Source organism: Panthera pardus, unplaced genomic scaffold, assembly GCF_024362965.1.
Source record: "Panthera pardus isolate Hobbes unplaced genomic scaffold, ASM2436296v1 HiC_scaffold_8, whole genome shotgun sequence".
NCBI lineage: Eukaryota > Metazoa > Chordata > Mammalia > Carnivora > Felidae > Panthera > Panthera pardus.
This window is the reverse complement of record NW_026527013.1, coordinates 124,520,664-124,534,273: the sequence shown is the minus strand read 5'-3', so window position 1 is coordinate 124,534,273 and position 13,610 is coordinate 124,520,664. Positions and strand designations below refer to the sequence as shown.

Genomic DNA, 13,610 nt, shown 5'->3' with positions numbered 1-13,610 from the left:
AAAGTCAATGTTTTCCAAGTTCTTGAATTGGCTAGTCCCTTAATGAGGCAAACTATCCAACAAGATCGCCATGCCAAGATTGCATATAAATTAATAAAAATAACCACTACAGAATATAATTTATTAAAAGAGCTTTGGTTGTCTTTTTTCTACTTTCTCCTCTTAATTCTTTTCACAGAGGTATCCAGGTCCTTTGGGATATCCCCATGTTAGGAATTTTGGTAGAGCTGAAAGCAAAGAGACTCCCAAGTAATGGTTTTTCCCAAACTTGTAAAAGCCAAAGCCCTTTGAGAAAATAACATTAAGTGTCCCAGAAGGAGAGTATAGTGATTGAAAGATTTTTATTTTTGTTTTTGTTTTTGTTTTCGTTTTGAGGGCAAGGAAAGAGAAGAAAAATCGCCCAAGGTTGAGGAGGAAAAGAGGCCCCTTCCCTCAAGTAGGCCTGGGATTTCTCCCTTGTAGGAGTCTCTCTGCAAGGATGGCTACATAGTCCATCTGCGAAGGCTGACCTCACCAATTTTGCCATAGACGATGCTGGGCTTGATGGAGTCATGTGGTGTCTCTGTAGTAACCGGTGGGGGCTATCTACCAAAGCAATGTTGTGGTGTCATGGGAAACACCAAGAACCTTGAATATTAGGAGGTAGTAGGAGGACATGGCAGTTGAATAATGTCAAAGTTGAATTTTGAGCACTTTCAGGGGTGGGTGGAGCTCAGATTCAGAATTGAAGTGATGCAAGGAATATACACAATGGAGTATTACTCAGCCAAAAAATAATGAAATCTTGCCATTCGCAACAACATGGATGGAGCTAGAGAGTATAATGTTAAGTGAAATAAGTCAGTCAGAGAAAGGCAAATACCATAGGACTGCACTCATATGTGGAATTTAAGAGACAAAACAAATGAACAAAGGAAGAAAAGACACCCCCCAAAACCGAGTCTTAACTATAGAGAACAAACTGGTTACCACAGGGGAGGTGGGTGAGGGGATGGGCAAAATAGGGTAAGAGGATTAAGAGTACACTTACCATGATGAGCACTAAGTAACATACAGAATTGCTGAATCCCTGTATTGTACACTCAAAACTAACAACACTGTATGTTAACTAAACTGGAATTAAAATAAAATAAAATAAAATAAAATAAAATAAAATATTAATTTTTTTAAACTTAAACAAATGATATAAAGGAAAATTATGAAACACAATTTTCCTTACACATCTATATTTGTGGACTAGTATTCATTCCTACTACACTAACGTTGCACATACTTTTGCAACTTTCAAAATTGTTTCCTTACCTTAATTACTTATGCCTTAGAATAAATATATGAATAAGCACTATTATCAGCCTTGCTTTATAGATCAGAGAACTGAAATTCAGAGAAGTGGCACAATTTGCTCAAGAACACATGGCCAAATAGTGGCAAGGTCAAGAATCAAGGGTAGATACATCTGCCCCTAAATTTCATTCTTTTTTTCAATATGACATGCTGCCTTTCTAATAGGGAAACGAATACCATTCATTAGGTGCTCCTGAGGAGATTGCTGGAGTTATTTAAATATAACTGAGTTAATTTAATCCACATTTAACGATAACAAAATCAGACCTCCATCACAGGGTCTCAGGTTCCTTGTGGGAGAAGTTTACTTGGAATTTTCCACCCAACTGCTTTGAGACCCAGGATCCTTCTCAGGCCCTGGGCATTCCTCTCTTCCTCAAGGAAGCTGCCCACCCCACCTTGGTCTATCCCTTAGGGCTTCACCACTGTTATGCACATTCTCCCCAGGTTTCCCCTGCCTTGCTGTCCCAAATACAAACACAGGGCTCTTCTTCCCTGAAGCTATGAGTAAGTTACAGAGAAAGAGTCAGCTCATGACCACTTCTAACAGGAGGTTGTTAAAAGCTTATAAATTTCTTACAGCAGTGGTCCCTGTTCTCTTAGCATGGCAATGTGACCTCTTAAACCTGAAATCTCCAGCTTTCATTTTGCTTCCTAGGCTGCAGATATTACCCAAGTAGAATAATAAGTGCCATCATTTCCTCACTGTTCTTTAGCCACTGCTTTGGCTTTATTTCCCACAGTGTCCAACCTAGAATCTGTGGCTCATCATTTCCAACCTTATCCCGTTCCTTCATTCTCCTTCCTTTTTATCTACCTAATAAAACACCAATCCTACCTGAACCCCACATCCTCCTTTCCCGTGTCTACACCAGAACAGCTGAACAAAACAGCTGAAAAAATTAGATACTATGGCTGCACAAAATCTTACAGACTAGACAATTGGTTTCACCATAAATTCACGGCCCATATCTCACATGAGCCTTCAACAGTGCTGATCAATATGCTTCGTTTCTCCAGGCTTGGATTTTGCGAAAGAAAGAAAGAAAGAAAGAAGAGAGAGAGAGAGAGAGAGAAAGAAAGAGAGAGAGAGAGGAAGAAAGAAAGAAAGAAAGAAAGAAAGAAAGAAAGAAAGAAAGAAAGAAAGAAAGAAAGAAAGAAAGAAAAGAAAAAAAAAATGACTTCCTACCTTGTCCTCTTTGCTGAGGTGTTCCAGGTTCCCTTCTCCCCTCCTCTCTCAGATAACAGCCATGGTCCTTATTCATCCTACCAGGTGCTGGCCATGGTCCTTAATTCATCCTACCAGGTGCCGGCCATGGTCCTTAATTCATCCTACCAGGTGCCACATCAGAAGCACGGGCATCCATTTTCTCCTTTCCTTCGGCCCCAGTGGAGGAAATGGTTCCCTTCCTGCCGCAGGTGCATTCCCCAAGTTCATGCCCTCTGCCTCCTTCGGGCATCGTCTTTTCACTCTCCTGCACCACCGGTGCCACCTACTAGGAATCATTCTTTTCACAAATAATTGTAATTATAATTAATATCTCCCATCTTGTTAAGCCCCACATTCTCCCTCCCAGCTCCCTCTGCCCTCAGAGGACATGCCATTGCTCGACCCCACAGCAAAACTTCCAACGAAGTTGTCCATATGCACAATATTTCTGCTTCCCTGCTTCCCAGTTTCTGAAGTCCCACCCATGACCCTTCCATCAAAACTTGTCAAGGTCAACAGTTGCTTTCCTATTCCCCAAATTAGTGCCCAGTTTCTTCCCCTTATTTCTTTTATTCCCTCAACAGAGCTCCATCCCACAGATGACTCCCCTATTCTTAAAGCACTACTCTCTCCACTTCCTTTCCAGCACATTTCCTGGGGTTTCTTTATCTCACTGTCCCCAGTATTCTTGGTCTCTTCTTTCTTCTTCACTTGAATGAAATGTTGTCTTTCCTCCACGTTCTGTCTGGGGCTCTTCTTCTCTCACACTTTCTTCCCAGGTAATCTCAGCAATTCCCATACCTTTAAATATTAGTGATATTGAAATCCCCAAATAGTAGTTCAGCTTTGTTGAGCTCCGGGCACCAGTATTGAACCAGTCTTTCCTGTTTAATTAAATGTCAAAAACCCTTACCACATCATTCAAGCCAGAAATCTGCAAATCAGCCTGTTTTCTCCCTTCACCTCTACTCCTTAGTCACAATCCATTAACAGGGCCTGCTTGCGTCTCCAAAAGTGCAACTATCTTCTAATCTGCCTCTCATCTTATCTCCATTCTCACTATCTTCTCTCACCTAGACTTTTGCAAGCTGCATCCTGCTGTTCTCCTCCCAATCCTGTCTCATTGCAAAACGCTGTCCCATAGCAGCAAAAATAATCCTTTTAAAACATGAATCGGATCATCTGACCCCCATGTTCTCGGAACCCTCCAAAAGCTTCCCCTTTCACTAAAAGAAACCCAAACTTCTTATCATGCCCACAAGCTGCAGTTGATCTGACATCTCCTCTGACCCTGTCCTGTGTCCCTCACCTGCTTGCTTACCCTGTTCCGGTTACCCTGAATCTCCGTTAGGGCCTCTACACATGCTGTTCCTTCTGTCAGTAACTTCTTTCCCCAAACTCATCCCCCTGCCGTATTTTCTCAAAAGTCTTAGAGAAGACTTCCTTTTCACCCATCTAGAATGTTCTGAACCTCAGCTCCTTATTTACTTCCTTCTTTGGACTTATCACAATTAATAATTTTTTAGTTCTTTGTCCAATTAGTTGCTTGTACTTGTTTACCTGTTTCCACAATAGACAATGGAAAATAGGTCAACTTTGGTATTGAGCTTATAAGGCATTCAAATCTTGTTCCAGATCCTACCATCTATTTTTTAAAAAAAAAAATTTTTAAAGCCTTCATCCTATGTCATGAATATCATAAATGAGGAGGGAGAGATTTTAGTCATAGCAGACTGAGGTCCATTAAATCCAGATGGGCTGGCCCAACTGGACCAGACCAGATCATAGACTTTCAACTTGACTTCTTGAGCATGGGTCCTAGGGAGTTTTGTTATGTCAGATCAAGTGGACAGAAGTCACACTTCCTTTTTATGCAGAGTGATTGACACCTACTCCAAAACACACAAGTCTGTCATTTCTGACCATCTGTCATGTCTGACCATCAGTGTTATACCTTTTAGCATTCTTCATGACTACTTCGGGAGTCCAACCTTTCCCTGATCTGATTTTGTGGCTTAGCCATTAGCCATTATGAAAATTAGAGTTAACGGAGTCTAGCCTAAAATAGTTTGTTGTGCCATATGGCCAATAAAAAGATTATGATAACTGATGCTTTTAAAATACACCTTGGCTTTGACTCTGTGTGGCCAATGAAATCATTTATTTTTTTTCAAGGCCAAATACCTGTGCAGGCATTGGAGTGTACTTCATAACTGACTTCTCATTGAGTTATGTCTAGGAGGGCTTTCTAGTCTTTTTAATTTGATTTGCATGCCTATAAAATTTCAAACTTTGGTAATGTGTGATTTAGAACAATGTAGGAGGCGTACCTCTCCCATCCACAAAACGTATTTAGAATCATGGTACTTCCATACAAGACAATATACTCAGCAATAAAAAGAAACAATCTACTGATACATGCACCAATGTGGATGAATCTCATATACATCATATTAAGCAGAAAAAGCAAATTTCAAAAGGTCACATATTGAGTGATTGCATTTATATGGTATTCCGGAGAAGACAAAAGTTCAGGGATAGAAAGCAGATCAGGGCTTTGACAGGGCTGGGGCATGGTGGTATTGACCACAAAGAGGCATGAAGGAATTCTCTGGGATAATTGAACTATTCCGTATCTTCATTAAGGTTGTGATTATAGAGCTGTATGCCTCCTATGGTACTTTTTATGTGTGGGCTTGGCTAAGCTATAGTATCCAGACATTGGGTCAAACACTAACTTAGGTGTTATTGTGAAGGTATTTTGTAGATATGGTTAACACCTACAACCATTTGACTTTAAGTAGAGGAGATTATCCCTGATAGTGTGGGTGGGCCTAATCCAATCAGTTGAAATGCTTTAGGAGCAGAACAGGGATTTTCCTGAGGAAGAAGAAACTCTGCCTCAAGACTGCAGCATTGATTTCTGCCAAGATTTCCAGGCTGCTGGCCTTCTTCTGTGGACTTTGGACTTGTCAGCCCCCACAATCGTGTGAGCCAATGTCTTGAAATAAATTTCTCTATCCATCTCTCTCTCTCGATGTGATTTCCTACTGATTCTATTTCTCTTAAGGACCTAACTCGTACAATGTGTTTATCCAAATGCATAGAAATAGTCACCTAAATGATGTGTTCTATGTATGCAAATTATATCACAATGAATCTGGTTTTCAAAAAACTGATTCACAATATTTATCAGGATTCAGTTGGTAGGAGGTAAAGAGAAAGTGTACACGTGCGGGTGTGCAAATGAACGTGCCTGTGTCCATGGGCACTTGCCATTCTGTGTTTTTCTGCAGAGGCTATGAGGAAGGCGGTTGTATTTGAAAAAAAGTCTTTAAACATGAAAGTGAAGTGATGAAAAGAAGAAGCCGTCTGTTTGTAGTCTGGGCTGATTAGGAGGTTGTTCTACAGCTAAAAGAGGCAGCACCAGTGCAACAGGGCACCAGTAGGTTTCTGTCCGTGTACTAATGAGTCCTAACACTTGGGAAAAGAAGTCAAATTAAAACGTAACTATGATTTGTTGAATACTCCCTATTCCCAGAGGCTGTGCCGGGCGGCTCAATGTGAACAAGGTGAATAAAATATGGTTACTGTCCTCAATGCGCTCACAGTCTAGTGGGGAACATAATTCCACAAATAACCATCACCCTGGACACAGAATGTTAAGAGACACCTGCCAGATAAAGAAAATTCCACAGGAGGAAAGGGGGCAGGGATATCATAGTTGAGCAAGAAAGTCAAAGAGGACTTGGCAAAGTTGCATGTTAGCTGGAACAGGAAACAGGAATAAGATTTCAAGAAGCAGAAAAGGGAGAGGGGGAAGAGGGTATTGGGGGAGGAAAGAACAGTACAAAGATGCATAAACGAAAGTGCAGATCTAGGAAAACATGGACTGCAGGAACTGGGAGCTCCAGCAGGGACAGGGAGAGTAAGTCCAATTTTGTTATTAATTCAATAAATACTTGAGGGCCTCCTATGGGCCAATTTGGCAAGAACACAAGGTATGCATATAAAAGAGTAAAAGACAAAACTGCAAAAGGGAAGGCTAAGGTGAAAACACTGGTTAGACAAACCTTTCGTTAGAAATAGCTTTAAAATAGTCCACCTCTGTTTGAGAAATGAATAAACCCTCTATTCGAGAAATGATGTGAAACAGATCACCCTGTGCCTTAAGATCTAGTGAAGATTTGCTCAAGCCATCATTCCACACCTTATTAAATGTCCCATGTCTTTCTCGAGGGGTTTGCTAATTCCCGGGTGCTTAGTCATCTTCACTTCTGGCTCTGATTTTCCACCACCCTTGAATCCTTGTTTTCACATAGCGCCTTCCAGCTATTCTGCTATGTGTATTCCACCCCCCTCCCCCAGCCTTTCTCGTGTCCCCAAGAAGCGGGCTCCTGTAAGTTTCCACTCATTCCTGCATCATCAATCTCGCCCTCCCTGCTGCCTTATTCCAACCATACTACAGACCCTTCATACTTGAAAACCCTTCACCCAATGTCTTGCTCCAGCTACCGGCTTATTCTGTGCTCCTCTCCGTGGAAAAATATTCAGTATTTGTCTGTCCTCGATGTCTCCACTTCCTTACATCCCTTCTTCCTATTTAACAGATGCATACAGTGTAAAGAAATTGTCGGGGCTGGTCTTCTCACTGGGGACCCCTGAGACATCAGTATCGAATGCTCAGGTTTTTAGAGAACATGATAACCCCTCACATGGCCTAGTGTCTCTTATTCTAGAGTCTCTTTGGTCTTATTTTTTAGAAACAAAAAATTCCCCTTCTCCTATGGAATATGTTGGAGGAGGCTAGAATTGTCATCTGGCTGTGTGGAAAAGTGAAGAGGAACCTGCTGTCTACAGAATTTCAAGCCAGTCTGGCACCTCTGGGTGGAGGCACCTAGAGATTAAGAACAAGAAGCTGCTATCACCCATCCGACGAAGAAGCCAAGGTAAACAGCCTCTGAGGGTTTTTGCACATGTGATGCCTGAGCAGGAACTGAGGACTGCTGTCTACAAAGCTGCAAGCCCCCGCCAATGTCTCCAGCAAACGCAGGAGAAGGCATTTCTTCTCCCTGTCCCTCCCTTCCTATCTCTTCCTTGCCTCCCATGGACAGAATCTTCCCTTTGCTCCTCCAGTCCTTCCAATAAATGTGGAATAAATGCTCTGTATCAAAGTTTCCTTGCTTCAGTATCCTGGAGTGGTTTCCAATTTCCTGACTGGGTAGGGACATGCACATTCTTCCCTGCCCCAGTTACTCTGTAACCAGTACCACTGGGTGAGTCTTGGCAGGACTGAGCGCTCTCTGAAATGATCTTGCTTACTTTTGTTCACTTGTTTGTTGTCTCTCTTCCTCCCTCTGAAGGCGAGGACTGAGACGGGAGGAATCTACTGCCAGCTTCACCCTTGTATCACCAGCACCTAGAATAAAATCTGCCTCATAGTAGATGTTCAAGAACTATTTGTGGAAAGAATGAATACACGTGAAAATGAGACTTGGGGACACCTGGGTGGCTCAGTCGGTTGAGCGTCCGACTTCGGCTCAGGTCATGATCTCACAGTTTGTGGGTTCGAGCCCCGCATCAGGCTCTGTGCTGACCTCTTGCTCAGAGCCTGGAGCCTGCTTCAGATTCTGTGTTTCCTTCTCTCTCTGCCCGTTCCCCGCTCATGCTTTGTCTCACTCTGTTTCTCAAAAATAAATAAATGTAAAAAAAAATTTTTTTTAAAAGAAAATGAGACTTGGACATTTTTTTGGTCCACACTTAAAAAATTATCAACAGAATTCTTTTGGACCTATGGACTTTACTGATGGTGTGGGAGAGACGGAGGAGGTTTGCAGCTTAGAGACCGTATCTTCTTTATGTCTTTCAGACACTGTGTTATTCACTCTCCATTCCCTCCTCTTCCAGCCCCCTCCACAGCACCTCCCTTCAGGGCACTACCCAAATTCATCCTGTGGAGGAACAGTCTCCTCTCCTCCCTGCCCCCCACATCCACACTCAGCTCAGGGCTTACCTTTGAATACCCACACTTATCAGTGCTCCTATTTTCCTAGAACTGTCCCCTATCAACCTCCCCTCTCTTCTGCAATGGAAAAGTAGCAGCAGACAGGGTTTGTTTCCCCCAACAATATACACTATACTTCTTTTCTTAGAAGGCAAAATACCTACCATTGGTTTCAGTTTAAAACATTTTAAAAAATTAGTTTATTGCTTTTAGGTAGATATTAAATTAGGAAGGTGTCCCCAGATATGGAGAATAGTGGCAGGTAAGGATGGTCGTCCCTCTTCTGAATCAAATAGTACATGTTAAGGGTAATAAAAGAAAATAAAGATCTATATAGCTGAGCTCCCTGGCTATTCTTTAACTGCATAGGCCCACTACAAATTCAAATTCAAGGAGGAGAAGGGTGGACACGTTAGATGACACTTAGGCCCTCCACCTTCCGGTTTAACAAAGAAAACTCTTCTGATTCAAATGATTTCCAAAGTCAGAAAAATGAAACTCAGCGAAGGTGTGTGTGTTTATGAGTGTTGCAAATCTTGATAGAAGACACACATTTCCAGACCTAATTTGAATGCACATCGCTGAGAAAATGCACGAACTTGAGAAGTAACCTTCAGACAAGGTCGGAGTCAGTAGCTCCTTCACCGCTGGGAACCAATCGCAGGACTGGCCATTGCCAAGGCGGCTCCGAGGCCCGGAGGCGGAGGCGTAAGTTGGCAAAGGTGATGGAGAGGGACGGAAGCTGGGAGAGAAAAATAGAAAAGAAAATAGGGATATTTGAATACCATCAGACGTCGCGTCAGGTACATTTTGCTGTCTTAGCTGTGTGAGTCAGCCTGGCCGCAAACAAGCTATAAAAGGCACCGGTAGGGCCGGCTGCAGAGTGCGTATTTTGGGTCCGCAGCCCTGCCCACGTTGGAGCTCCCGGTGCGGCAGCTGCGCTTTCCCTAAATAAGGCACGGGCTGCGGGCACCCCCAGGGTCCAGTTAGAGCCACTCATCTCTGAGCGCCCCCCCCCTCCCCGCCTCGAGGGAGGGGCAGGGGAGTCACTAGCTTATTTGCATACTAGTCCTTACTCCCGTCCTCAGCGCTTCGGAAAATGAGAGTTGAACGTTAAGTAGAAAATCTTGTTAATCAAACTCAAATGCCTCGCTCAGCCAAGGAAACGGAGTAAATGAGCTGCTGCGGTAATCAAGTTCCAATTCTTACCTAAAGCCAGGGGCAGGCCGCCCCAAGGAGTGGAGGTTATAAATGTGGGCGAGTCTCCCCCTAGTGGACGAACGGCATCACCTTTCCCTCGCAAGCCCGCCTCGTCCGGGTGAAACAAAAATTCACAAACATCCGGAAGAGAAGCAGCAAAGGAAGCAGCAAATGTGTTATTGTGACATACATTTCAGTCTTGATTTCCAAGGGGTTCTCTTCGGTGGGAAAACACAACTGAGTTGGAGTTTTTACACACCATTTGAGAATTTTTACCCTTCGCGTGCTAGTTATTCAACAGCTGGATTTGACTGCCTGCCTCACCATGAGGAAGGGTAAGCAGAGAGAATGCGCTTTTTTAGAATTGGTTTTGAAAGGCCTACGTCACTTCCAAGGGGGTGCTGTATTCTGGGACAAGCCAAGGAGGTCTCTGGCGAATAAAGAGTGATTGGGGAAAGATGATCCTGCTGTCATGGACGGTATGAGTCCTGATGTCCTTGCCCCTTGTACAATGGTATGTCAGTAACCTCACCAGACTGACAGTCTGTCATGGGGCGTCCTTGTATGGGCCTCTTCTGCCAACTCTACCTCTGTTTGAACCAACAGCCATGCCCTCTACTCTTCCAAAAAGATAGACGAGGTGAGTCATCTATGTCCTTGACTGATCTTGACCAGCCCTTCCATAGTCTGCTCCAGCCATTCTTGACTTTCAGTAGGGAAACCTGAATCTACCGATGGCCCTCAAAAGAGTTTCTGGGATTCTAAATATATCTACAAGTGCACTTTTGTAAGTGTGTGTGTGTGGATGTGTTTGTCTTTTTGGATGAAAGCTTACACACTGGGAATTCATGAAATTTGTCACAGTATCTGTGACCTAAGAAACGTTATAAAACACTGATGAAAAATCTCACTTCACTGGAAATCTCACTCCACTAGCCACAGCAGCCATAGGGTACTTAAGCTGTAAGAGTCAGAATGTCTAAATTCAGATCCAACTGAGATTCATTAGGAAAGTAACTTTATCTCTCCAAGCCTCAGTTTCTGCATCTGTAAAATGGGAATGATAACCATAGCATTTAATCCACTGACTTAATGCAAAGATTAAATGATACAATGTATATAATGCTCTTAGCAACTTTCCTGACACATAATTGACTCAGTAAAGATTGGACTTTATTACTCTGAGGAACCCCTTTAAACATGTGTAAAATGTTAGGTTCTTTAAAATCCCAGTGTGTGTATCATGCACTTCCCAACAATTTTATGATTTTTTTGGATGAGGAAAAAGGGCTATGTTTGTGTCTTTTGTTAGGAAAATATGTAATTTCTTTAAAATAACCTAAGTATCCAGAGTGATGAACTAGGTCAGAGAATTATATAGTGATATAATTTTAAAGTAAATGGAGATGTGGATTATCATCTAATCATATGTCCTTCAATGCTATTTTATAGATACAGTCATCAAGATGCATCTTGAAGAAGGACTTGTACAGGTCACTCCAATTTTGTGGCCACAATCCAGGACCTAATTCTGAGCTAGTTTTACCACAGTTCTCAGAGAACTTTTTAGCCTTTTTTTCTCCCATTTCACGAGATTCTCAAAGGTCTATAAAAGAGAAGATTGAGAATGCCTGTCCTGTAGGAAACATCACCATCTATCAGAACTCTGTTCAAATCCCTGACTTCCTAGACCCTTTGGATCAAAACCAGTATTTTTTTCCCTCTGAGCATTGTGTATCACAGTCTCCTCACTGTTTATCTTACTTTTATGATGCATATCACATTATATTTCTCTTTTTGTCCCACTAGAGCATAAACTTCTTGAAGACAGGAGATATGACCTTGAATCTAATAGAATCTGACAAAATAATGTTTCACGAAGGAAAGGAGAGAAGGTACAAAGGTATTGAAGGGCACCTATTTCATTGATGAACTTGAACCTGAAAAACTCCAGAGGACCTAAGAAAGGCCCATCACTCATTGCTGACACTTTCTCCTGGAGTCATCTGGAAATAATATGAACTATAATCAGCCTGTAATCACGGCCAATGGCACAGAAAGGTTAGAGCTGGGCTGTGAGAAAACATCCAAGGCCCATTCACATCTTGGGGACAGGACTCTAGAAACTCAGAAGGGCAAAAGATGAGATCCAAGCCTGAAAATAGAATATATAGCAAGGATTGTTTCATAAGAGCATGGCAAAAGCCTGGCTTCTTGATCTAGACCCGCAAGTGAAAGAACAGAGCTGAAAAAATGCCAGGCTTGGTCCATACATCTGAGATTGGACAGGACCGGAGGAGGGGCTGAGATCTCCAGCTTTGAAGATGAGTAGCCATGTGGGAAGAAATCAGCTAGGATCCGATGCTCCCTGCTGTATCTTCTGCTGTTTCTCAGCCTTTCCTCTTGCTGCGCCTCAGATTCTACCACGATGGGAGAGGCATGGCCACACTTTCTGCCAGGACAACAATTGTCTTCTTGGAGTAAAGGCTGTTAACCTGAGCTTAAATCCTTCTTTGCCTCCCCTGAATGAATACACACATAAAAAGGGGCTGCAGAGCGCCGTGTGTCTGAATAGAGGATCTGTAGGTTTCATGAGCTTCTCGGAGAGGTCTGTGACTGAAAAGGAGCGAATAGTAGCTGCTCTAGTCTCTCCAGTCCTCACTGCTCCCCCAAGCCCTCCCAGAGCGATCTTATTCCTTTCAGACGTCTAAGAGTGACAATTTTTTTTTTATCGACTCCCTGGACAGTCTTCCCTTTTGTCAGACCAGGAACTGCAGACACCAGTGTCTCAGGGAAGATTCCCCAAAGTTGCTGCGCATCCAGTGTTCTGCGAAGAGGATGCTGGATGTCTGAAAAGGCAGTCTGCCAGAGAATCCTAAAGGAGCCTAAATCATCACTAACCCAAGAGAAACTCATGAAACACAGTGCAAACTTGTTGACCCCAAAGTGTTCCTTTGACACAACAGATAGAATAACTCACAGAAAGTTTGGGGTAATGTGCTGACTGATAGTCATTAGGAATGAATCGTAATTCATTCATCTTCAAATCAGCTTTTGATCTTGACAAAAGGCAAAAGCTACTTACTTCATTGTATCTTTAAATTATCTGGAGACCTGCTTTTCAATAGCTGGACAAAAGGGGTGATGTGTTTGTGTCTTTTTCACCAAAGAAACTCACATTCCAGAACAAAAGGACATTGTCGAGATTCCACTGCTCAGGGACAGAGAATTTACAGAGTGTTGGTTGAGGTTCCGGGGTTAATTAAGCACTGAAATTTATCAGAGAGTAGCATGAGATGGAAACATTTATTTTCTGTGGGATTTAGATCTATTCCAGCCTTTAGTAAATTGCAGATGTTACCACAGTGCCCAGGTCCCAAGAGTAAGAATAAAAGAGAGTAATCTAAATGCTACAGCGGATTCACTTACCCAAATGAGGAGCTTTTGAAACAGCATTTGGGTCTCCTCTGGTGTTAGATGCCCAAATCAGTAAGGTCACCCTTCCATCCACCGTCTCCTGAATAAAATCTGTGAAGAAGGAAGGTAAATGTCAGTGGAAATCAGGATGATTCATAGGGATTTGAGGAGAAACTGTGTCTCCAAGGATGCTGGTGTGGACAGTTGACATCTGTGAGAGACACGGCCGGGTGCCTGATGAAAGCCATCATCTCTTCTGTAGTACCACACAGCCGTTTTGTTCTGAGATGTTAAAGAACACAAAATTACATTGTCAAACTTTGTTCAAGCTAAGAATGATGGTAGGACACAATCCAGGCTGCTGAGACATAAGCAGAAGTTGGGAAATTTTTTCCAAAAGGTGCAGCTAATCTGTGCCTTTTGACCTCTGCTCTT

General features: G+C 42.7%; 1 long non-coding RNA gene across 8 annotated transcripts in view; it reads right to left on the bottom strand.

The window, feature by feature from the left end:
- The window catches only part of LOC109263954 (uncharacterized), an 80,815-nt gene extending 67,533 nt beyond the window's left edge, over positions 1-13,282 (bottom strand). Inside the window, exons 1-4 of one of the 8 annotated variants that reach the window (XR_002078500.2) lie at positions 13,188-13,282; positions 9,121-9,300; positions 7,877-7,973; positions 2,534-2,840 (exon numbers count right to left, since the gene is read on the bottom strand). This is a non-coding gene — a long non-coding RNA (uncharacterized LOC109263954). Of the gene's footprint in view, positions 1-2,533; positions 2,841-7,876; positions 7,974-9,120; positions 9,301-9,634; positions 9,844-13,187 lie in introns of those variants that run through there. The other 7 variants (XR_002078502.2, XR_002078506.2, XR_002078499.2 and 4 more) reach the window with 7 other exon arrangements.
- Between the last annotated feature and the right edge of the window lie 328 nt (positions 13,283-13,610).